The sequence below is a fragment of the Haemaphysalis longicornis genome, unplaced genomic scaffold, assembly GCF_048455015.1.
Source record: "Haemaphysalis longicornis isolate Haplotype H1 unplaced genomic scaffold, Haemaphysalis longicornis Haplotype H1 scaffold_1, whole genome shotgun sequence".
Taxonomy (NCBI): Eukaryota; Metazoa; Arthropoda; class Arachnida; order Ixodida; family Ixodidae; genus Haemaphysalis; species Haemaphysalis longicornis.
In genome coordinates this window covers 290,108,034-290,132,975 of record NW_027526203.1, presented here as the reverse complement: position 1 = coordinate 290,132,975, position 24,942 = coordinate 290,108,034, and the positions used below count along the sequence as shown (strand labels likewise).

At 47.8% G+C, this 24,942-nt stretch overlaps 1 protein-coding gene across 3 annotated transcripts in view; it reads left to right on the top strand.

Annotated features, from left to right (window-relative positions):
• LOC144147865 (tachykinin-like peptides receptor 99D) overlaps positions 1–24,942 on the top strand; it is an 892,456-nt gene that overhangs the window by 583,960 nt on the left and 283,554 nt on the right. For all 3 annotated transcript variants that reach the window (XM_077679594.1, XM_077679592.1, XM_077679593.1), the window contains one exon: positions 14,847–14,910. The gene's annotated coding sequence lies outside the window, so the exon portion shown is untranslated. The remainder of the gene's footprint in view (positions 1–14,846; positions 14,911–24,942) is intronic.

The window sequence follows — 24,942 nt, the reverse complement described above, 5'->3', positions numbered from 1 at the left end:
TTTCATTGCCGGCCAAGAATTATGCATTTCACGTAGGGAGAAATAAGGCAAACTGTACAACTGTTGACAGTAAACGTCATGAAACGTCAAAATGACGACAGCACTCGTAACCGCTTTGTCAACCGGAAGCACGTGACCAAAGTTGAAAGCCAATCAGAAAAGATGTCCAGCAAATTCCCAGATTTCCCGGGAATTTGTGCAGTCGAGAATAGGGCCCCTGGAGTATGCGTGATTTTCGAACTTGGCTTGACCCAGCCGTTATCTTTACTTGACTCAAAGTACTTTTTTTAAATAAAAAAGCTATAACTGATGTTGATTCGTGTATAAATTATTAATCGGGAAAACAAATTGTTATTCCTGTTAATTTAAATTGAGGTTAGAAGAATTCTTCTATTAGACGGGAGGATATTTGTAAAGTGTATACATGGCTGATCTTAGCGGAGCCGACGATCACGCCGAATAGGCAGCGAAGCGTCTGTTTTTTTGTGTGTGCGCGTGTGTGCGAGTCGGCGATGGCGTGCGGCTGAAGCAGGGCGGCTGTGCTGTATTCCACAATTTTGCATGGTCACGGGCGGTGACAGCGATTGTTCGTGCGCCTTGGTCACGCCAGTAATTACAGGCAGCTGATTACCGGCGGAAAAGGGCAGCCTAGCAGATGACGGTTGCATAAGTGGAATCGATCTGTGTATGCAACCTACCCTCGCTTGTTTCGTCGCTTTCGAAGTGCTGACCACGATCAACTTGATGGTGACCTACCCACCGGACTAAGCTCCCGCGATATTTTTTTTTTGAAGGGGGGGGGGGGGGGGAATTAGACGGCTGTACAATGCATATACTTAGAGCTGGTAAAGGTTTTTTTTTTTATTTGGCGAGCCGCTACTGCACTCGTGTTGTTCTCGCAAGCGTCATCATGAGCGGGACTAGGATGCAACAGCGTGCTCGTACCGTCTACCTTGTGCGGAATCTCGAGTTCGCGTCCATTTTCAGAAATGCCGTAGAACATTAATTCTATTGTAGGGGCTACACGGCAATGCTACTGCTTTCCGCATCCACTTCATTCCAGCCGAGCAGGATTTGATAATTGCAGCCACTGGAATCGAGCGCTAAAAGCAATTCTGCCCTGGAACAATCACTCGACGCTTTCGACGCCGAAACCGAAACTGATGGCGTAGGAAAATGTGAAGCCAAGTGCACATAACAACTGCCAAGCCTCAGGTTGAGCCAAGTTCGAAAATCGTGAGTCTACGTTACACAATTAGCCCCATGGTCTTCAACGATTGCAGCACCAGTGTCCCCTCTAGCCTATATTAGTATCAAACACTATGGTATGAACCAACTCGCTCATGCTTTGTTAAACTGCAGCTGTCGAACGGTTCACCGGTTCACCACGAAGGCGACGTTTTCATCGGCACGCTCAAAAACATTTCCAAGCTCTTCAAACAACCTGTTATTTTAAATAATGGTAAAATAAATAAAATCAGAGTCTCTAATGAGTTTCCAGCAAAAATATTAACATTGTTGTTAACTACCAGCTTGGCTTGCAGAATATTAGACACAACCACTCCTGCAAAAATACGCTTTACTTTCTTTTTGCTCAGCTTTAAAACAGCCTGTTTTATTTCCCACTTACATAATAACAAACCATTCCTTGCGCTTTCGTGGCACTGTGTTCGAATAAACGACCACTAAAGCGTTTCAGTCCAAGCCAATGACAAAACTAAGGCGAGCGCACGGTATCATGGCGGCCCATGACGACATAGACGGCCTTGATATAAACTTCTAGTACACTCTACTTGATATAACCCGCATAGACGCTAGCGCCAGATTCCTCTCTAGTGTATATAGTAAGAAACTCTAGGCCCCATAAACCAGTTCATCGCCTCCTGTATTTTTACAATGCCGAACGCATCAGCCCGGACCGGCCAACCAACCCCTCTCCTTCTACTCCGGCCACTCTCCCCCAATCGCCAGCCTTCCCAGCGCCTTAGTCATGTGACCGGTTGATCTTGGGCGACGCGTGGTGGAAAGAAAGCGGCAACGTTGGCAAAACTGCTCCGCCGCGGGTCTGAGTTTTCTATTCGCTAGCGAGAGCGACGTTACATCGACAACGTCAAACATCGGTTGCCTTGGCAACCAGGCACAAGGCGGTCTCGAATTTAGTTACGGGTCGGGTGATCCCGGTTCAGCTCGGGGCTCCACCTTTGCGACGTATGGACACTGCAGGCGTACCACTCACTCCCATTGGGAACCGGGCGATGCGTTTGGCATTGTAAAATACAGGAGGCGATGACCAGTTGGTCGATCGAAAAGCTTTGATAAGATCTCTGGACACACGTCTCCTGTATGAAACCGGGCTTCCAATGTGTCAAAACGGTGACTTGAAAATCGAGAGAATGGAATGGTTCTAGATAAGACATTACACGCATCGATGATGAAGAACGAGTACACTATTGTATCTTTATCTCAGAAACCACGTATCGTTATACATTTAGATCGTTCATAGATTCGTTTAATTAGTACGGGATAAATCGCCGCAGGAGTTCATTCTTCGTTAGCGATTTGGGTCTTCGAATGTTTGACGATCAGTTGGACGCACTTTCAGTGGAGGTAGGATGCACCTTTAGCCAACATTTGGACGTACTTTTGACGCAGTTTTGATGTGAGAAAGCTTTCGCGCTTCTCCCAATTTTAGATGCAGAGCATCTGATTCACTCGCCTTGTCCCTCCGGCGTCGTCGTCGGCGTTGTCCGCCCCTCCCCCATTCTCCTCTCCGCGCCAGCTGCGCTCTCCGCCGCTCACCCCCTCTCCTCTCTGATTGCGAACGCTCTCTCGCGAGGGGCATTGGATTGGATTTGATTGGATTGGATTGGATTGACTTGGCTTGGCTTGGCTTGGATTGGATTCGATTGGATTGGATTTGGATTGGATTGGATTAAAGTGGATTGCGTTGGATTGTGTTGCGTCATAGCCGCGGCACGTTGCGTCATAGCCGCGGCAGACGCGCTGGGGCCGGCGCATGTGCAGTACTCTCTCTTCCGCGGTTTCCTCTCCTTCGGGCGCGCTGCGCATATAACCGGTGTGCCGTTCTCCGGCGAAGCAACATCCACGCTTGGCTCAAACACCTAGAGTCCACGCCGCTTTACAAGTACGCCAACGTCGTCATCGACTGGGACCGGCTTACGCAGTCCCCTCAACGTTATACGCGCTATAAAACACGGTCCCTTCGCCGCTCCGCCTATGCGTCGCATCTACACAGGGGTTCCCGCGAGGGGAGTTGGGGGTTTTTTTTTCTTCAGGAAGAGACAGTAAAGTTTTTTTCAGTCAAATTGACTGCGAGACCGTGTAAGACGCCGAATTTGCACATTTCGCTATAGGTTGGGTTGCGGTCAAGACCGCCCTACGGGGATTTGCTATGGAGATCGCTCTCTGTCTCGCGTCAGGTGCCGCTCCATCAACAACCCCCACTCCCATTCTATTCCTCCCCGGGGCCGCTGTGGCGCACCGGCTGCCTGTACCACTCTAGGGTCCAGAGCTGCTTGGATTTCGGCGTGTGAATACCACAAGTAATTCAGTCAAGCAAATTTCTTCTTCTATCGTTCCAGTGACAGCTAGTGCCTGGCTATTTGCTCGCCGTGCAGCATTTTTGTGCTCCCTTGCATATACTTCGGAGGCATACTTCCGCAGGCGACCGTGTTTCACAACTGCCGCTGAAGGAGGCGATTGTGAGTCCTTCGTAGCGATGAAGTACTGACATGCAGAAACATGCCCAGCGGTGCGATTCCGTCCCCTCATTGTGCATCGCCGGGGTCCTTTTTCCATTGCGCGCGTTTTTTTCCCCTGTGTGTGTTGTTATGAGCGACAGGCTAGTCCAATAGCCTTCGTTAGCCACATGTACGATATTAAAGTAAGCGCGCTTTGATACTTACTTGAGTAGGTTTCCGGTGGTTCGGTTGTGGGGTTTTATTACCCGTGTTATGATCCTTCTCTCGGGGCGTCGCTTTCTTCTTCTCTCTTGTTCTCATTCTTCTTCGCTCTTGTAAACACTACACATAACCTGTTACCGCAAACCTGTCATCTCTACGTCTGGAAATAGCAACCTCAAATTACTCCTGTAAACTTCAATACGTGTTTTAGCACACGTTCCTACGTAGTTAAAAGCCACAATGCATTCAAGGGACTCTGCAACACTTCCAATAAACACTTTCCCTCTTTCCTCCGTGTCTGGAAGCATCGTCAGAGCTATAGTTATCAGAAGCGCGCAGCGGCACTGCGGAATTAGCTCGTCGCAACACAATTATCCGCCTTCCGTTTCTGCTTTGCTTTGTGGCTTTTTTTCTGAAGTGGCTATCAGTTACGTTATCTGCTGCAACAAAAAGGAAGCCGCCAATGGACGCTACATTGCTGCAATGACGTAATTCGAGTGCTCAAAGAACGCCAAGACTCGGGTTATGTGATTGGCATAGAGCAGTAATTTTTGGCTGATGTGCTTTGTGTCCCCATATTCTAAGTTCTGGATGTGTTTGCTGACTACGTTCTGAAAGAATTTAATATGTAGGAAAAAATTTGAGGAAAGTGCAGCAGGGGTCACTTTCAATATTGGTACATCATAGAGCCACGGATAGGTGGTGGTGTAGGTGGGTGCGGGCTACAATGGCATTCCGTGGGCCCAGGTGTAAATCCCAGACTCAAATTCACCCGAGCTTCTATTAAACCTCATTATTTGTGCTCTGTTGACAAGGTTGTGAGCATCGCTCGGACACGCCCACTCCAGATTTCACGTAATGGGACATTTAATGCTTTCACATTAAAACGCGCGCCAACTTGTTTCATTCACACGGACGCTGGTGTTGAACATTACATTCCTGTGAGACTGAGAGAAAGAGAGAGACAAAGCAGGAGGCGGTTATGCTGCTCTGCCTGTCTCAGAATTTTTCGCCCTGTGTTACGTTTATTGGGAGTGTGCTTAGTTCTGAAGTTTGCGAAAGCAAGGTAATGACCTAGGAGATATGCGTGGTACTTCACAGGCCGCTTCCTGGTTCTTTGACTCGGCAACCACCTGGGACGCTACCAGCCGCCACCACCCTCCTACCCGCCACCTTGCCGTCAGTGCCTGCGCCACCCGTGATTTTCTCCGCAACGCCTTCCTCTACACCGGTGATTATAGGACATGCTCCCGAACCTGCCCTGGATCTCAGTAATACGTCGTCAGTGCCGATACCTGCTGGCCAGGCGGCCCATGTATCTGCCGAATGGTGATGATGCATTCTCTGACATAGCGGACGCGTCTGCTGCCACAGACATGCGTACTGAAGAAGCTCACGGAGCTGCGGAGGCCTCCTCAGGCTACCAGCTCGTACTTCCACGCAAGCGCCGCCGTGAATCTAAGAAGCTATAAAGTTGACTGGAGATAGCCACTCCGCAATACAACCTCCGAAGCATGGCCTTACAGTTATCTTGAAGCCCATCAAAGAAGCTTAAATAATAACTAAATTCAATCCGCTTGCAATGAAAGAAGGTATGGAGTCCGTGATCCCTGATGGAGTTCTCCAGCTACGCCCGAATCATCGTCTCGACCTCTTAGCTGTGGACACGTGGAACACTGACCACACCAAGTGCCATCTGAAAGTGTCCAGCATTGCCGGCATCCCGGTTAAAGCGTAAGAGCCTCGTCCTACCAATTGTAGTGTAGGAGTCTTAAAAGGAATACCGGTAAGTCTCACCGACTTTCCGTTCACAATGGCCGAACTGTTAGGTGCGCTTAGGTCGGGTGACCGGGATTCGGCCCCTGGCCCTGACGACATTACATACGCGGCGTTATCTCACCTTGGCAACAAGGCCACAACATTTTTACTTGCCATTTTCCATCGTTTCTGGGAGTCCGGTTGTTAGAGGTCAGTTAGAAATTGGGTCTCGTAGTACCTATTCTGAAACTCGAAAAGCTACACACGGACGTAAACTCTTACCGACCGATCACTCTACTGAGTTGTGTAGGTAAACTCATGGAGAAAATGGTGCACCTACGCCTAAATTGAGATTTGACAAACAGACACATACATCCTTACCAGATGTCTGGTTTCAGAAAAGGCAGGAGCAGCATTAATAATGTCCTGGCCCTCGTGAGTCACGTCGAGCGAGCCAAAGCCTTGCGTCGCATCACCATTCCGATATTTGTCGATGTTCTAGCAGCCTTTGACTCTGTGTCGCATGAAGCCATCCAGATACCCCTGAAGTCCATCGGAGTTCGAGGCCGAATGTGTGTCGGCAGGTCATTGTGCATGTCCACGAAGGATGGTGACACAGTACTTCCCACTGTGCGTCAAGGTGTCCCCCAGGGAGGAATTTTAAGCCCGACGTTATTCAACATTTGCCTAATTAGAATCGAGCGGTTCTTGCGGCCATTCGTTCAAATTTCCCTTTATACTGACGGCATATGCATTCGGTGCTCAGGAAGCAACCGGCGGATTTTGCTCGCAAGGTTTCAAAGGGCCAATAACTCAATGGCAACCTTTCTGGCAGCCTGTGGCCCCGAAATATCGGCTGAGAAGCCTGCTGCGATAGCCTTCACCAGGAGTGATCTCTCCCGGTGTCTCCTTAAACTCGGAGGTGTTCCTATATCATTGACAGTCACAAATTTCTAGGAGTGACCCTTGACAAGAACATGACGGGGTCGCCACGTATACGGCAACTGAGGCGCAAGCTCAAGGCGTATGCATCAATCTTCCGCATGATCTCCAGCAGCGAGGGAGGGTTCTCGGTGGCGTCTCTCATCAGGCTCTACAATGCTCTCTGCGAGGGATTGCCTCGCTACAGTATGCCTGCCCTCGAGCTTCTCACAAAAACCAACTCACAGATTCTAGAAGGCTTACAAGCCAAAGTGCTTCGTGTGTGCCTTCAGGTTCCTAAAAATACTTCAACCCTTGGGACCTTCAGAGAGAGTAGGCGCCTCTCTCCGACTGTTCTCTGCCAGCAAGCTCCTTCCTGCACGCCTGCGGTTTGTGGCCAGGACTGTCAAACACCCGCTTGGTCGTGATTCGGAAGCCGACGGTACGTGCTATATTACCACTAGTGTACCAGAGCCCACCAGAGCATACCAAGCCGCCATTGACATTTGCCTCCTGGAAAATTACGCTAGCCATTCCCGGAATCTAGAGCAAAACTAAGTTGCCTCTGCCTGCTCTCAAATTATTTATATTGGAACATATCACCACTACCTACCAAAATTACACTCACATTTTCACGGACGGATAGGTGTCATCTGCCATAGGAATATGGGTCCTGTCAACGTGCACAAAAATTACCGCAAAACTTGGTCACAAAACTTCGTCGATGGTACTGAACTTACTGCCCTGCGTGCTGCATTGCAACACATTTTAATTGCTGCAGTTCAGGCATGGACAATCTTTACCGACTCTCAAGCAGCCCTTCAGCACCTGATGGTGCTGCCAGAAATAATCACCACCTCGTTGTTCTGCAGTGGTTTCCATTTCACTGTGGTGTAGCTGGCAACGACGAAAGCGAGAAAGCTGCTGCATACCCGCATTTCAGATCAGTTGTTACTGCAGTGCCTTTCACAAGGCCCGACGGAACGGCTCTTGTTCCATCGGTTGTGAAGAGCTCGCGGCGTTTGTTGTGGAATGACCCCAATAAGACCTACGTGCCGTTGCACACAAGAGACCCAGAGTGCCGATTTCGGATGCAAAGCGGTATGTGCAAGTGAAATGAAGCTGTCCTGCATCACATCAGGCTCAATGGGGCTTACACTAAGCATTTTATTTTTAAACTTCGGCAGGCTTCCTCACCTCTGTGCCCAACCTGTACAGTTCGCGAGGGTGCCTGCTGCAGAACCCAATGCATGTGACGAACGGAGCCCCAGGTTCCTATGACCCGGCATCAAAACAGGCCGAATTATTAATTCCAGGGTGTAGTGGGCGTTTGTAGTCTACAAAATTGAGCTCTGTAAGAAAAGACCCGCCGCAGCTGACGTATTTCTGCCGTTCCGTAAATAACCAGAGGTGTGGGGAAATGTAAACGCTATATTAAACAACCATGTCTTGATGTCTTGCACTCAGCAGGCGCTTTCGTGGGTCTGGTTGACCTGCATGGAATCCGGGTTAACTCGCACATAATCCGTGTTAAGCCGCACGTACTAGCGCCACGTGTTAGGCTAAGACTTAGAACGTATACAACTACCTTGTGCGACCGGAGAAGCCGAACGGCGCGGTGCACACACACGGCAAGCTCTCATATAGGCTGGGGCCGAAACGCCAAGACAAAACGACGCTGGTTCGTCAGCGAGACTATTTTGGTGCGGCACATGGGAGCTGTAAGAGGATCAACGGATTACTGCTGTCAAGTTCGATCATGCAGACAAAAGCCTGCCTGCTGGAGCGGCCTCGCCTCTCCTGCGCGCAATCAGGGGCGCCTCCTAGCGCACTCTCCAAAATCTGTCATTAAAATCGAACTAGAAATGCACGGGCGAGGAAACAGGAGATGCTAGAAAGGGGCTCAAGTTACGTTTTTACTCAAATGCTCAATCTGATCGCGGCACGGGCCTGTATAAATGAAACGAAAAATCAAGAGGTAATCCCCGGTGAAAAGCAGTGTTTGCTGTTCTTACGGATCACTTTCGGAGGTAGTAAAGCCCCTCACTGCGCCTTAGATCTATTAGAACTGTTCGCCAAGGTGACAGCACTCATTGAGTAAATATATCTGGGAGCAACGCCTCCTCAGAACGGGCTTTAAAGTTCTGGGCCAAAAGTTACCCCGCTCGTCTTCCTTAACAGCGTACTCAAAGCCGGGTCGGTGAGTTCCGACTTCACAACCAGCAGCAGTCTGGGACAACGTCGCGATCCAAATATATCGTAGAGCAGTCCTTCTCTCCTAAAAGAGCTGTCGCTCTGAAGTGCTGTTTCCATGTCGCATGGCGCCTTCAGGTGGCATCAAGGGCAAGTCAAAGCGAAGTGCACTTCTAGTAGAGTCAGTGTCCTTATACTTGACGCTTCCGATTAGGCATACCAAAAGCTTTAGCAGAACCCAACGCATCTTTTAAATCTCTATGCTTGAAGGAGTAGAGGTTTTCACATCTTGATGCAATATTGATTCAGAATAAAAATTACAGAAGGCGGGAAAAAACACGCATAGTGACAGTTATAAGTAAGTAGAGTCTAAGCCGTGGTTTCAGACGAGCAGCATAAAAAATAACTTACGGTTCAACGAAAAACTACCTTGGGCTTTAAAACGAAAGGGTTGTGAGCATTGAAAGTCCGTGTACTGGACAGAAGCTTAACCATTATTTCTTTCGTCAGCTTTAAAGTATCCAACGTTAAAGCATAGCTTCTAGCACGACGAACTTATTTCTAAATCCTAAGACTAATGACGCGACGTGTTGAACTTGCTGGTACACGTATGGTACCATGTAAAGCAATAAAAATTAGGGGGCGTTTAAGCTTCGCCTTTAGCCTAAAACGTGACAGCGTTATCGGACCCCGTCCGCTACGCATTGCCATTCGCTTGTCATGTCAGGCAAGCTTGTCATTCGCTTGCCATTCGCTTTCTCATTCGCTTGTCAGGCGCACAAAAGACGTAATTGTCATTACACAACACTCATTTATTTTTGCGGCGCCTGCTATCGGTGAGAATTTTACGCCCCTGCTCACGCTCCATCTGATGTGGCAGCCTCCTACCATCCCGCGTGTTTCCGCAGGCGCCCCAAAGGTAACGCTGCGGGATTTTTTGCGAACGCCAATTTTTCGCTCACGGTCACCGCCGCCGACGACCACGCCTACTTTTCGGCGAAACGGGGCTTTAAACCTACGCGTTAAAATTATCTCTATATATTAGGCTAATACGCAAGAAAGTTTAACCGGTGTAACAAAGTTAATCTTAATTTTTTTACGAACACTGTGGATATAACTTTGTGACGAGCAGACCTTCTTTGTAGTTAATGCAGAATAACGCAATTCTATATCTTTAAAGAAAAAGGCTGTTCGATCAAGCCACTGATCATCCTTCTAATTCAAAGGAATCATTCAAGGACGAGGTATGGAGCGCAGCACACAATTTCACTTGCTCTACCTACAACTTGGGAGGTTTTCCAAATTCACTCAACGTTAACAGAATGCCAGCTTTTATCCGCAGCATATTTTCAATCCATATAGAAGGCACCACCATTTAGTGGTCTTTCAAGCTTCACAACAACATATTGACATTTTCTGAAAGCCACATAGTCGCTATTGAAATGGCAATAATTATTGCAAGTAGCGACGTTTGATGGATTTCTATTCCTTCTTAATTACAAGCCACAATGACTGCAAGAAAAGAAGGACTGAATATTTTGCAGGAGTACAGCGGAATTAGGATAACCAATAAATGAAACATACGAAGCAGCTACATGACACCTTGCCTTCAATCTGAGCTAGCTCGCCGCTTTCGTTGTGAAGAATAGGGTTCAACGGTATATGGTCACACTGAGGTCTGTTTTTCGTCATCACTCTCTTTGCTGCAAACGTAGCTGAAAGATGCTCATGGTGGCGGCGGCTGTCTGGAAGCCCTTTTTCCTCAAAGCCTGCTTCAACTGCAAGGCGCACAGCTGTGCCTCTTAGCTAAGTCACGACACTGGCTTTTGCAAACGATACATCTCAAATGCTTGAGGCGTTCTAATCTGCAGCTACAAACAGAAAAAGAGTTCGCGGCACAGTAGCGGTGCTAAGTACCTTTGCATTCCATTTTAGCTTGCTGCTTTAAGAAAGCGTATCATTGATTTTAGTACCGCGTATCTCAGAAGACTATTATGTTTGAAACGTTCACTGTTCTTTGCTTATTTCCTGCTTTATATACCTGCTGCTGTTCCACTCAATCTAGTAGAATAAACGGCCCAAGCGCCCTTGCTGCTGCTCGTATGGGTTTAGTCCGTTGACAGACGTACACACCGCTTTTAGATTCCTTGTATAATTTCTTTTCTCATTCTAGGCCTCTTTTCCTGGTTATTGTTTGTTGAGCCACAGCGGAAATGGCGTCGCCACCCTGTTATAGATTTTTTTTTAATCTGCTATCTGGACTCTGTTTTTTTTCATGCTGGTGTATGGAGCCGGCCGAAACAAAGAACTTGCGTGAAACATCTCAGGTTAAAGGCAGCGCTTGTCCCGAGGCTGCGGTCTAGCGCACTGAGCGCATCAATCCTCAGATACGTATTCATACAACTGGAGTTAAACCGCATCATAGGCTTGGTTTACACCCGCAGTACTTCGTGAAATGGGTGCCTTGTTCCTGACAGCCGCTGCGGTGCCCCCCCCCCCCCCCCCCCCCCCCACGGCCACCGCTTGCCCTGTCATAGCCTGTAACCACCTGCTTCGCTGCGGGGAGGCCGCACTTAGCACCCGCAAACAAAGTTGGCTCATCAAGCGTGCAGGGTGCCTGCGGCAAAGTTGTTTCCATGGAGGCGTATATAAAGCGCAGCGTGCTACGCCTGCTCCCGCCCCTGTCGGGCTCCTTGCGCGGGGCTGCGCGCTAATATCGGTCGCCAAGAGAGCGTGAAAAAAAACTCCTGCGCCAGAGAGATTAAAAACTTCGCTATGACGCTGCTCAGCCATGGCTCAACCCTGGCATGTTGCCGACTCGCCTGGGACCTCTTTTCAGTTCTTCTGCCGCTGACAGAGAGCCGCGTGAACGCAATTGCCCCCGGGCAGAAACGTTCCCGCACCATTGCGCCGGCAATTCTCCCAGCCTAACGGAGGTTCTTGGGATAGACGCGGGCGCTGCTTGAGTCGCTACATGACCCCTGACCCCAAAGCTGCGTATAAATGAGAAGATGGTGCGCCAGGTGCTTGGGGCAAAATGACGCCCCCAGTATAGTGCCGCGGCGAGACGTGCACGCGCGTCAATCTCTGCGGGCACGGAATGCGCAAACGTAAGCGCCTCGGCGTCCGCTCTGGTGCCGTGGATAAAGGCCGGCTCCCCGAGGCGTCGGCTGTATCTAGACGGCGGCGAAATACAAACACGCCCGTTCCTCGGGGAATCGACCTTAGGCAACCGCAGCTGGCGGAAATTAGTACCGCGCTTTCATTCGGCATCTGTGCGTGTGGGAGCTGGCGTGTTCTTTCCAGGCACAAAACGCCAGGGAGAAAAATTTGCCCACGCCTTTCTCGGTTCCAAAAGGAAACTCAGCTAATCTGGCCATGTTAGGCTAGTTTGTGCAATGGAGCGTTATTGCGGAAGCATGGTTAGCACCTCCTCACGAATATCTACTGGCTCATGCTGCACTGCATGAAGGGTGCCCTGGGCGACATCAGTCCGAGAAAGGCCAGTCGTAGTCCGTCCATCTGAGACCATTGTGACGTCACAGCGACGATGTGCATATGTTCGCAGCATCACGTTGATGGTAGGCGCAGGAAGAAGTCGTTTATTCGTTTTGCCGGAAAAAAGTGAGTGTTTATTCCGGTACTGGTTGATTTGATCTCCGGAGGTGATCTCCTAGTTGATCTCCCGAGCCCCGCCCCGAGAGAACGTCGGTGTTCGCTGCCAAAGAAAACTTCAAATTGCCACTAAATGCCATTCAAAAGTAATACGCCTAAGGAAACTTCGCACGCTTACGAAGTATATCGAACGGAAAGCCGTGGTTCAATTTCTTTTTGTAACTCCTGCACAAGGACGAAACTTGCCAATATTTTCTGCAGCCACACCTCCCTGCTCCCTTTTTTAAAGCTGGCAGGCGGCCGACAACCACCATTCCGGAGTAAGCTGCTGCTAAAATTTACATACTTTTCCCGGTTACCCCATGCACCTGCAAGAACATGCTTTCTGTGGACCTTGTTCTTTGTGCTTCGATTTCAGAAAGTTTATCAATCTGGATAAGGCTGTTGAAGTTTTATACGTGGCGGCAACATCCTGTCCGCAGCGCTGCATTGTGAGCGAGGGACCAACTGTCGAGGGATCGCGCCCCGGAGCACTTCTGAACGCTGAGACGGTCGGCAGGCAGCGGCTTTTGTGAATCAAACGTACGGCTTCGTTAAACGGATGAACCGCCTAATTTTAATCAAAGCATCTCCCAGTGACGTATAGCATGCTCTAACGCTTGACCTCATCTGTGCCAAAGATTTACTTTGCGTTAGAAAATGTTGACATGTATGAAGCTGGGCATTGATATTAGCATTTGGACCGTTCGGTCGGCCTAAATCGACCTCTGGGTCATAAACAGTGTAGTTGCTGAGATATATTCCGCGATTATTTCGTCTACGAAGAATGATTCCGCAGCGAAAGTACCGCCCCAATATTTGCCGTGTATCTGCTGCGAGATTTGCGACGAGATGTGCGACGAGATTTGCATCCGCGTGGATGCAAATCTCGTCGAAAGATGATCGCCTTCTGCCGCCCCTGGCACGTATAACTCCATCCCCGTTCTTCGTTCGGAACCCTCACGCTCCCTAAGTTTCTGCGATGAGAAAATTTGACACCACCTAAAATGAAGCTGTACAGTTACATCGAAAAGCTACGCAGATTTCTCGGAAACTTCGCAGGTGAAGAAAACTTCATCCTCGTCTAGGATGAAAAATTCGTCCTGGTCTTCTACAGAAAGCTGTGTAGCTTTTCTTTGTAGCTGTACGTCTGCATTTCAAATGGACGTCAGCTCTTCCCTTCGAAGTAGGCACTGTTATTTATAATTGCCGTTGAGTGTATCTCGTCGTGTTAAATGACATATTGCTACTGAGCCTGCTGGCATACAGTTCTCGGGCAGCGAACTCGGACTGTCTCTTCATCAGGATTATCATAATCATGATGATGGGGATGATGATGATACTTATTATTATTTTGATGGTGACGACGACGACGACGACGACGACGATGATGACGATGATGAATGCACAGAGTTTAGAGATATGCAATTTTAGGGCGATAAATATTTGGCTACCTCTTGCTGTCGCATAAAAGTAAAATGCTAAGCTTGGAGATTGTAGCCAAATGCAATTTTAGGGCGATAAATATTTGGCTACCTCTTGCTGTCGCATAAAAGTAAAATGCTAAGCTTGGAGATTGTAGCCAATCTAAAGTTACCGCAATTTATATTATGCGCCAACCTTTCTGCTAAAAAAACGTATGGAAGTGTTTCATAAAACTACTGCACACCAGTACTGTTCTTTGCAATTTTGCAGCATTAACGAACGAATTCGCTTGTCCTCGTTCTCTACCTCTGGTCGTGTACTTCTCCGAGAAACGGCACTGTCTTTGTTTTCCCCGCTGTCTATACAAGTTCGCCCCGAATTCTGGAATTGGAAAGTTGTTCCGTCGCTATAAGCGCAACCGCTTGCGCAACCGTTCGCGACTTCCTGCTAGGCTACTTTGCACAAACGTGCACTGCTCTCTTTCGCGACAGAGAAACTCGGTGTTGAGACTGTTCGAGTGTATCAGCCCGCAAGGCTTCGTCCATAGGCGGCGTGGTAAAAAGGCTCAAGGCTTGCTGTTCCCGTCTGCCCGTGTGCCCTTACTGCCCGTCAAGTAATACTCTTTGTCTCCACTGCTCCTGCGCGCGCCTACCTTACTCGACGCAACGTTTCTACTTATCTCTAAGGTGTTTAAGGGGAACTACGCATTGTTCCATAAACTTGAGCGTTAGTTTGGAGTTGCGCCTGACAGAACACGGGCGCGCTTTCCTTGCCGCACGATGGCTTTAGATCGCATTTTCTGAGTTCAACGCAACAGTCGTAGCAGCAATGTTCGAGTTCTCTTTATTAATTTCTTCCCCTCTGGAAGGTTGATGGCGTGTTTAGGCTCGCTCGTACTACAGGGTCCAGATACTTCGTTTTGTTTCGGTTGTCAGCGCAACTTTGCGCCTTTTTTCTCTCTGCGTTGCGCAGGACGGCCCACCGGGTCGCCAAGACGAGCGGCAGCGGCGGAGTTGGCGTTCCTGGGCCTTCCTCGGTGAGTTCGCTCTTCCGCTTTGTGGCTACGTGACTGCGCACGTTCGTGCATCAAAGCGCGCGTGCGCGCTTTCCATCCCAGGGGCGGGTACAAGTGCGACAGATCAGGTTTGGTCCGATACGTGGCGACTCCTTCTGAGGTGTGTGAACATAAGTCAGTTACACACCTGGGGCAAAGAAAAATTTCAACCTGGCGATGTTTTATAAAGGAAGCAAACTTAGTCCTATCGTTGCGACATTTACGGTAACCAGGTGCACTGAGCGCATGGCGCTTGTTTTCAGCGCTAGTGCACCTAAAATGAGCGGTTCGGAGACGACATACTAATCTTAAGTATCAATGGAGCGGTCCGTACAAGTATGATTACACAAAGCCCGTCTTTCACAGCCCGCGTCAGTCCTTGTAGATTACCGCTGCCAGCATCCCAACAGTCCCTACAAGTGCAATGATTGCTTCATTTTAACGTCTAGAGGAAACAAAACAGAACAAAAACACCGGCGCTATCCGTGCCAGGCAACGATGCCTTACGCGAGATAATGTTCTGGAATTTACGCACTAACAGTTTGATTTGGCCGAAGCCCCCACACTCTAGATAACCGCAGCAGGTTCAGTAAAGCGTTAATATGGGGATACGGTCATTCGGTTTTGGTTAAAAGGGGGTACCCCCCCCCCCCCCCACCGATAGCAATATGTATTAAAGTTATGTTAAGCCCGAAATCTTCACTAAAATATTTTCAGGCATGAAATCCGGGTACCAAAGTGTTACTGTTAATTGAAACGAAGATCTTTGACAAAAATAAAATTCCTCTCTATAGGTACTCATAAAAAGTAATTCTGAATTACAATATGATTCCACCATAATGATTCATTTCGCCATCATTTAAAATTTCTTTGTGTTTTAATGGCCGACTACAAAAACTTGCTTCAAAGTTTCATAGTGCGTTTTAACTAATCGTTTTTAAAGGGAAGTGCGAAAACCCAAGTACAGTCCTCAAGCGAGATTAGAAGATGTACCACGCGCGAGCTGCCAGCGAATTTCACGCCGACGTTATGCTTTGCGAGGAGTTGGTGTGGCTTTCAGCTGAGAGAAATTAGACTGCATTTGGTTGGTCTTATGAATCTATAGCCGTGCCAAGTTTCGTTTAGGCGGTGGCGTTAGAGGTGTTTTTATTCGTACTTCGAAAATTATGCGATTCTCTTTTCGCACCGCTTCCCTGAATGCGTCTGCACTCGTTTGCGGAAAAGAGGCGGAGCTCTCACTACAATGCACATATTTGTAAAGAAAAATTGAGAACAACCTTGATGTCAGATTGCTTTTGAAAAGTAGCCGAGATTTTATTCAGCTGGGCACGTCAGAATAGACTTGAATTTCGGTTGCAATGCGGCGCTCTTTTTGCGCTGCACATTTCTGTAGTGGGGGGTGCCGATGCTTCCTGGATAAGGTCAAGCCAAGCAGTCTTGCATGTGGGTCACGTGGTAATAAACTGTAACATTTGCCGGTGCTGCAATATTGCTCCGCTCTGCTTGAAATGAGAGAAATAAACGATAATTCACGGTACTCTAAACGCGGTTAAGCCAATATATGACGCGGATACCTCGACCAATCCTTTTAGGGCTCTATCCCGGCCCTCATGTAGGTTGTGGCTACCCACTTCGCAGTAAAAGGCCATTTTCTTGCAATGTTAATATTGAAAAAGTTATTCTGTGTTCGCGTGCGTTGGCAGCTACATTAAAAATTGAAAACACAAGGCAACGAAGGAGTAAAATAAAAGCTATCCTGGTTTCTTTATTACGTGTCTTGACATCGTAATCGTGATTTACAATTCTTAAGAGCTTATTTACAATTCTTAGTTATTTGGTCAAAGAAGCATGGTTACAAACTCGGGCGCCCCTTTGAATGCCAGAAACGCAAAGTATCGATCGCGCTCCGTTTTAAAGAGAAATAATGGACTTAGCATGATCCCATAAACAAAGTATTTAGAACACGAAAGTAGTCTTATCTTTTTTTTAAATAAAAAAGCTAGTCTGGTAGGGTGGTGGGTTGGGTCGGCAGGAATGAATATTAGGTGTTATGTTTGTGGTCTCACATTTGTCTTCTGAGTTTCCATTAAAAGGGCGGTGCCAGAATGTCACCTTGACAAAAAATGACAAAATAAGTCCTCGATGAATTTAATTTTTCACATCTAACGTTTTAGTGGTGAACGTATCGTTTGGAACTTATCTTAATGAAACAACTATATTCCGCCACCGAGAACTCGGCTATTATAACAGTAAGACGGCGTTCATAACGCTCAGTAAATTTCTCAAGAGGATAAGTTGACTGGTTTCGAAATATGATTCGGCATTGTATCGCGACGCGAACAGGATCCTTTCTTTTTTTGTTGTTTTGGCGTGCGTGGAAACGCTGCGTGCCCCGTATTATTAAAAGAAAATCCCCTTCTTCCCAGCGGCATCACGATAAGGATGATTAAGTGTTTCCCTTAGTGATTTATCCTCCCAGCCGGCAGCGTGTACGTTATCTTAGCGCTCAGCCAAATACATTTTTTTTCAGCTTTTCTCCTTCCGCCCCGTGATAGTGAAGAAGTGTGGGGCTTTAATCGGTCTTTCTGTCTGATCTGTTCCGGTTATGCTTGCACCTAAGAACAGTTAGTTCCTAATGCTAACAGTACTCATGCGGCCTGCATTAGGTTGGTATCCGGGAAAATAACGTGGGAGAGGTGGAGGGCTCTTTCAAGGGTTGCTGGAGGGATTTTGACAGGAAAAGTTTCTTTATGCATGTTTCCGTCCGCTCCTACACTAAAAATTTGCCAGGTGATTTATGGAACGAAGAAGACCTGTTATCATGCTTTTCCTGCAGATATTCTTAACGTAGGTCACTTGCGTCTACTGTTTAGACGAACGCCCAGTTTATATTTCTGTACTTGACCTTTCACAGTTCTTCTTCTATGGCGGCGATCAGAAGCATCGTCTTCGAAGTCATCAACGTCTCGGATGCCTCCAGCACCCGTCAAGAGGAAGGGGCCTCTTGAGCACTCGCTCGCGGGCTCAAATCGTTTTTTGCAGCCTTGCCAATGTCCCTTTCCATTGCCCACGTAGCCGTTGTTTTTCTAGCTTTACGGCCATTTCGCTGGCTGCCGAGCTCAATTCCGAGATAAGCCGGGGCTCAAGTTTCTACTGAAAACACGCAATCATCCAGAAAGTTACATGAGCGCGGTCACCTTCCTCGTATTTTTTGTTGTTCCCTCGCAATAGATGATGGCCCAATATCGTTTGGTCGGTGAAACTTTCCAGAACGCTATCACATTTCCAGTGCATTGACTGCTTCTATAGAATTCGCTGATTACCGCTTTGGAGGCCTCACAATAATCTCTTCTTTCTTACCGCAATCAGAATGCTCCTAGCGCAACTTGAGGTGGGTTGCAGCGAACCAATGCTCGTAGATTAATCTCTGTTGGGTGTACGGCTCACTGTACCGTGCGTGTCTACCCCAGGAAGATTACGCGACAATGCTGGTTGGCTCAAGCCTGGGTCAAAACAATGTACAAAACTCACACAACTGCGCGTGTACGCGCGTGTGTGTGCGTGGGCGTACGTGTCTGCGCGTCAGTGCGTGTGTGCGTATTGAGAAGGAGGGGGGGCTGCGCGTGTATTCTTCTCGAACAATTGATATTGTTGAAAACCAGTAGGAAATGCAGCCGGTCATGAAAATTCGCTCGTATAATGGTACTTCCAATTGGTTCAAATAAATTTTAAAATTTGGTTGGCTCGTGGCGTTTCCAGATTATCTCAAAGCAACCTATTTGTACGTCATTTTTGTCGGGGAAAAGAAGAAAACACCTCGTGATTGCGGGGATATTAATGGGACTGCTCCCATCACGCGGGCCATAGCCCATGATCTCCTCTCCCAGAGGGGCGAGGATAGCCCTCGCGCCCTCTCCCCTTTAAAGGGGGTACGGGTTGACCAATGCGTGCCGGTCCGTGGGCCACGTGGGGCGTGACGTATGGCCCCGCCAGAAGGCTCGCTCGCGGCGGGCGGGCCCGCGGGTCGGACCCGGGAGAGACGGCCGGGCCCCGATTCCGTCCAGGTACCATGCACGCAGCTCGGTCGCTTCGGCTTGAGCGGCCGCCGTTTTCTCACCAGCGTGAGGTCGGCTACGTAACGCGAGTCGGATTTGCATGCACCCTCTGGCTTCGCGCTTCCTGCTCGCGCAGGTGATATGAGTTGTTATTGGTTGATCTGGTACGGGGTCGGTTCCGGTCCTATCCGGGGTCCATCACCCGCAGCGCTTCGGTGGCTCACGCCCATGGAACAACAGCTGCTGATTACTTGTCCTGCATGGTCGGGCTTTGTGGCTTGACGCGTACGGTCGGCAGGTGCCCCCCTCTCTGCCCCAAGGCTAGGAGTGCCATACCACCATGTACTGGTTGTTGTACGGTGGAAAACACGGAATTACATCCAGTTGTGAGGCGCCCCTTCGTCTTCTCAGAGTGACTGCACACTCGTGGCGAGGGCCGCCGCTGCCGTGTACGGCTTGACTCGCTCGAACTCATGGTGGCACCTTGGCAGCCTGCACTGCATCACACGGGTGAGGCCCACACGGTCAAGAGAGAGCCTTTAAAGTGCGATAAATTAAGAAAACGGGCAAATTCTGCGCTATAACATCAAAAGAAGGTCACTGACGCTGAAGTAAACCACAGCGATAGCTTAGTAACCAGTATAATGCCGTATCTAACGGCTGTCTGGCGTGTGTTGGCTATAAACATTTCTTCATTCAATTAATAAATAAGTCGTTCGATCAAGTAATTCAGAAATCGATCAATAAATAAATAAGTCAGTTAGTCAGTCAGTCAGTCAGTAACTCATTCATTTACTCACTCACTCACTCACTCACTCACTCACTCACTCACTCACTCACTCACTCACTCACTCACTCACTCACTCACTCACTCACTCACTCACTCACTCACTCACTCACTCACTCACTCACTCACTCACTCAATCAATCGATCAATCAATCAATGAACAAACGCATTCATAAGCTGATTAAAAATTAGTGCAAAATATTTGGTTTGACGGCCTAGAATTGCTTGAAAGAGAGTGAAAGACAGAGAATACACGTTCATTATAATCAACAGTTAGGGCTGTGTTTATTAGTAAATGACTGCTTGAGATTTGTCCGCTGCTACGGCTCTCTTTAGCAGCCGCAGCTGGTCTTCGAAGGCGGAGCAGCACAGCAATTTCCCCCACTACTCACGGGAAGGCGTATATGTAGACCGCTAAAATACGAAAACACCGTACTCAGGTCGACTTCAAGGAAGAGCAAGAGAACATTCTTAATAAATTCCGTTATTTTGTGAGCTAGAAAAAACAGTTTGCTTCGCTTCCTAGGGGACTCTGAATTAGGAAGATCTTTTTAGGGGCAAGCTAATCAAGATGCAGTGAAATCTCGTTATTTCGGATCTCTAGGGAGTACAAAAAATCTACAAATTATTCGAGTGAGGAATTATCGAATGAAGACAAGAACACCACACTTACAGTTCCTTTATGCCTACTTTTTACTTTGAGAAGTCGGTTGTGGTAGTTTCAAAGTTTTCAGCCATGCAACAATCCGTGCCGAGCAAGAGTATTGCATGGAGCATCATGGCAGAATCCTCCCAGGACAGCAAGAGCATCCGCAGCTTTTGCACACGATTCACTGGGTGTATAACATCTTACGCGTCCCCATGCGGGCGCCTCATCCGCCACACCAAGGGCATCGTTCATGATGTAATACTCACTTAACTGGCCGGCGAAAACAACGCCATCATCAATGGCAACGTAGTCAGCAACCTGAATTTCGGAGGTGTTGGTCACGACCAAGCGTTGCGGGCGTAAATTTCCGCCGAAATAACGAAGCTCATCGGTCATAGGGCAATGTACATTTTTAAGGGAGGGAGTAGGAACGCCGTATTTCGCGAATTTCCGAATTACACGGAGGCAGAATTAACGAGGTTTTACTCGTTCGCGCTGTGATGTCCTTTTTTTGTGGTTTGTGGTTCTTCCCCTTTGATATTTTCATTCTGTGTTTACCTTTACGATTTCCTTTTCAGATTTTATTTCTTTCCGGACTTTCCTTACAGAATATCCTTGCATCTCATTTTCAATGTTTTTGTTTGCCCTCTGGCTGCTTTTCCAGCAATGTCCAACATCCACGCCACATCCCAGTAGTCACCCCCGTCTGGTCTAGCAAGCCCTGCCGCTTGCAGGACTGACCTCACCAATTCATGTTCAAGAGCCCCTCTCCCTCCCTCGCTCCCTTACTCCCTCTCTCGCTCTCTAGATGCCGATTAAAACGCTAAAGATGCGTGAGTAAAGCGACAATTCAGATAGCTAAATGGAACAGGTCTGTAAGTAAACGAAGCGAAGCGACACTAAATTTTCACAGTTAACGTGAACCGACGCTAGATTTTCAGGTTTGACAAGATTCAAAATGGCGGTTTGCCCCACAATCAATCGATGTTTCTACTTTATGCGTGCGTACACCAACACCAACACCACACATACGCTACACATACAGAAGCGAGCAGATACAGCCGAACGAGGTGGCGCAGTACGGTGTCAGGAAAGTTCCTGCCAGAAAGAAAGACGCGCCCTTTTCTTTCGTGCGGGCTCGGCATTCTGTCGCTCATGTTGGCTTCGCACACAGGATGGGTTTTAGGCAAGTGTTGCAGCAAACTCTTTCACTCAAAAAATGGAATGGCGAATAAAAATGTGCATACAAGTTTTTATTTAATCGCACGTCCGAAAATGCGGTAAAAAACGTAACCAAGCCCCACCCCCCAACCCGACTTTGTCACATCGGCGTCCCACAAGCTGCCATCTTATCTCATTTGCTCCTTAATTTACGATGTTGTGCCTTCCTTTATATATCGCCAATATATCTGATTTGCGCTTCATTATCTTCGGAGGTGATATAACACAGCGGTTTTGCAGAGGCTGGGTAGGGGAACAAGAATATATGCTTCAACAAGGCATGAACGCTGTGACCAATTTTTCTTTTTGGGATTTGGGTATGTCTTTCCCACTTGAAAAATCTGAGTACATTGGGTTTCGTCACAATTAACTTCACAATTAACGGAGTTGTGACGTTCTAACTTTACAACTCAAACAACTAGTGATCTTTTCTCATTGAAGCAAGTATAATCAACTCAACCTTGAAAGCCATCTATTAGAGTATTAATTAGCCTTACACGTTTGTCTAGAACACCAGGCTTCTACTTGGGTCACTAACAGATTCAAAACAAACGTATCGAAGGTAAATCTTTGGCTGGTTGGTATGGTACGACTGAGAAAATAAGAAACTACAACGAAAAGGGGGTTGGAGTTTGGTATTCTAATATTCAAGTTAGACGAATTTTCTGCATTGTCAAACACTCCAAGGCAGGTCAGTCAGGTCATAAAGACATGATCTTACACACCTGACTCACTCTATACTCCTTTCACGTCATGTGAGCATATCCTTAGCTCAATATTTGAAAATAGCGAGAATTTGATAGAATACTTTATAAAAAAAATGTCTATGTCTCCTCACCGGCCTACCCGCATACGCAATGACACATCACCTCTACAACTGCAGCAACACGCCTGCCTACCTAAGGAGATAGGGCGAATTCCCTGCTTCGTTCACACGCTCAGTGACCGCCTACCGCATTTTGGACGGCACATTTTTGAAGCCGTTGGCCATATTATTCCTGAGATTCATAACATTCCTACGCATTGTCCTTCTCGACATTCCTGTAAATTATCACCATGACATACTATCCTTAACTGATTCTAAACCAGGTCCTCAACAACAAAAAATCGTAAATCTGCAAGGCAATAAAAGAAGGGCTCTTGCCACTCTGGCGCATCCATCGCGTACACTGGCGCATTCAAAATAGAATCAAGCTTCCTTGTGGCATGTCAGGTAGCGGTGCTTAACGTCAACTACCTTCACTCATTTCCACCAGATACCACCAATAGCAAAGCAGAACTCGAGAGCATCATCCTGCCACTCAGTCACATTGTTCATGAACTGTACTTTTTACACTTACAAACATAAATATAGCGGGAAAATTTTAAAAATGTCGACATCGTTTGTCAAAAAAGTTACCAGATAAGAAAATCCGCCAACTGTAGAACATCCTTCATCAACAGCACGCTCGCTGTCGCCATCACAAGGGTACTCGGACCTGCTGCAATCCACGAAACAAGACAGCCCATTTGGCGGTGTCTCCTTCTCCCGCCACCGTTCCCGGAACGAACTGGACTCATTTGTATGGTAAATAGGATTTTGAAGAACAACGAACCATCATAAAACAGTTGCACAAATACTATTTTTTGGCCTCTCAAGTTAACCGCACTCCAACTTACACGTCATATTTTCGCTCCCAATAAGTCCGTCTAAGATAGTGGCTCTTTCCCCTTTAAAACAGCAAATTCTGCCATACGTCTACGAATTCGGGCATGCTTACCACCTGTGAAATTCCTGCACAACTGAACATATTCGATTTCGAAATGCCGGGCCAATTGTCGTTAATACCCTTTCCACTAACTTCTAACCAGTTTTGCACAATCTCCTCCCTCCTCGTCCCTGTGTACCATTGAAATTAGTGAAAGCAGTCTGGGACACTGTCCGCCATTTTATATTCCCACCCATTGCTTTTCCCGGCTGTTTCCTACCTCCATACACCTCCAAAAATCATTACTTGCTGTTACCTTGGGAAGTTTGATGTATTAGCGAAATACCAACGGGGTTTTGTTTATTTTCATTAAAAATGGCGCCAATCTACGCTGTGAAGGTCGATGGACTGTGAAGCTGTAAGGAACACCCACAACAATTACCCATGCGGCGTCACTTGAATTCACACTGGTGACTCTACAGAGAGTGAAACCAGACACTCTGCCAGCCGTTACCTGGGATTCGCGCGGGCGGCGTCCCGAACGCAGCCGCGTCGGCAAAAGAAAACGGAGAGGAGCATCTATTGAATGTTGAGGAGGATGGCCGCACGCGCGACTATGGCGTCATCTCTCTCACTGCCTCCCCCTCTCTCTTGTTTCAATGGTAGCCTCCAAAAAGCTCCCTCCTCCTCCCCAGACACTATATCCAAACCACCATCTGTCTCTCCGTCTCGACGGGTGTGCGTAGCTTAGTCGGCAAAACGACGGGCTCTCGGTACGTTTCTCTATGCGGGCCCAGATTCGATTCCTGGCGGTGACAGTAGTTTTTTTGTGTCGCCTGGGTGTAGCAATTAGTCAGTAGTAAGGACTCTGGTAGTAGCCTGGTATGTTTCTGTAGCCTGTAATAGCCTGGGAGTTTTCTGCTCACGCGGATACGAAAATTTCCTTGGCTGGTTATAGGTATTCTGCTTCGCAGTAAAACGTCATTGAAGATCTTCCATATTTCTGCACCGGGCTCATTAATCAGGCCGGTGGAAAGTAGAGTATCCGCGCTAACGTTGTAATCGAAATATCATCCTTCTGGACGTCGTTAATTTTGTTTATTGTTTTTATGGTAAAATCAAATCAAATAACCTCACGAATTGGGGCCACCGTTTGAAGACGCTGCTTATAGTTCCCTTCAGAGACCATGCACTATCATATTACATACCATTCGACAGCCGGTTTCCAAGGCCCCTGTGGAATCGCAATGCCATTCATGCTAAAGCGTCTGACACCGCATTTAGCCTAGGGTAGCCAAACCGTTGCGATTGCACAGAATATTATTTTATGGTGCTTTGCGTGCATCATTTTCCAAATTTTGGGGGTTTGGCGCGTCATAGTAAAGGGCTTCGGAATAATTTTGATTGCCTGGGGCTCTTTAACGTGCGCCTAAATCTCCACACACAGGCGTTTTCGCTGTCCGCCTGCATCTGAAAACCAGCCGCCGCGGCCGTCAACCGAACTCGCGTCCATGGGCTCAGCAGCACGACTCCTTACCCATGCAATGAGCCACCGCAGTGGCTTGCGCGTATCATATGGACGGGCGTTTCAACATACGGGCCGCGTCATGCTTC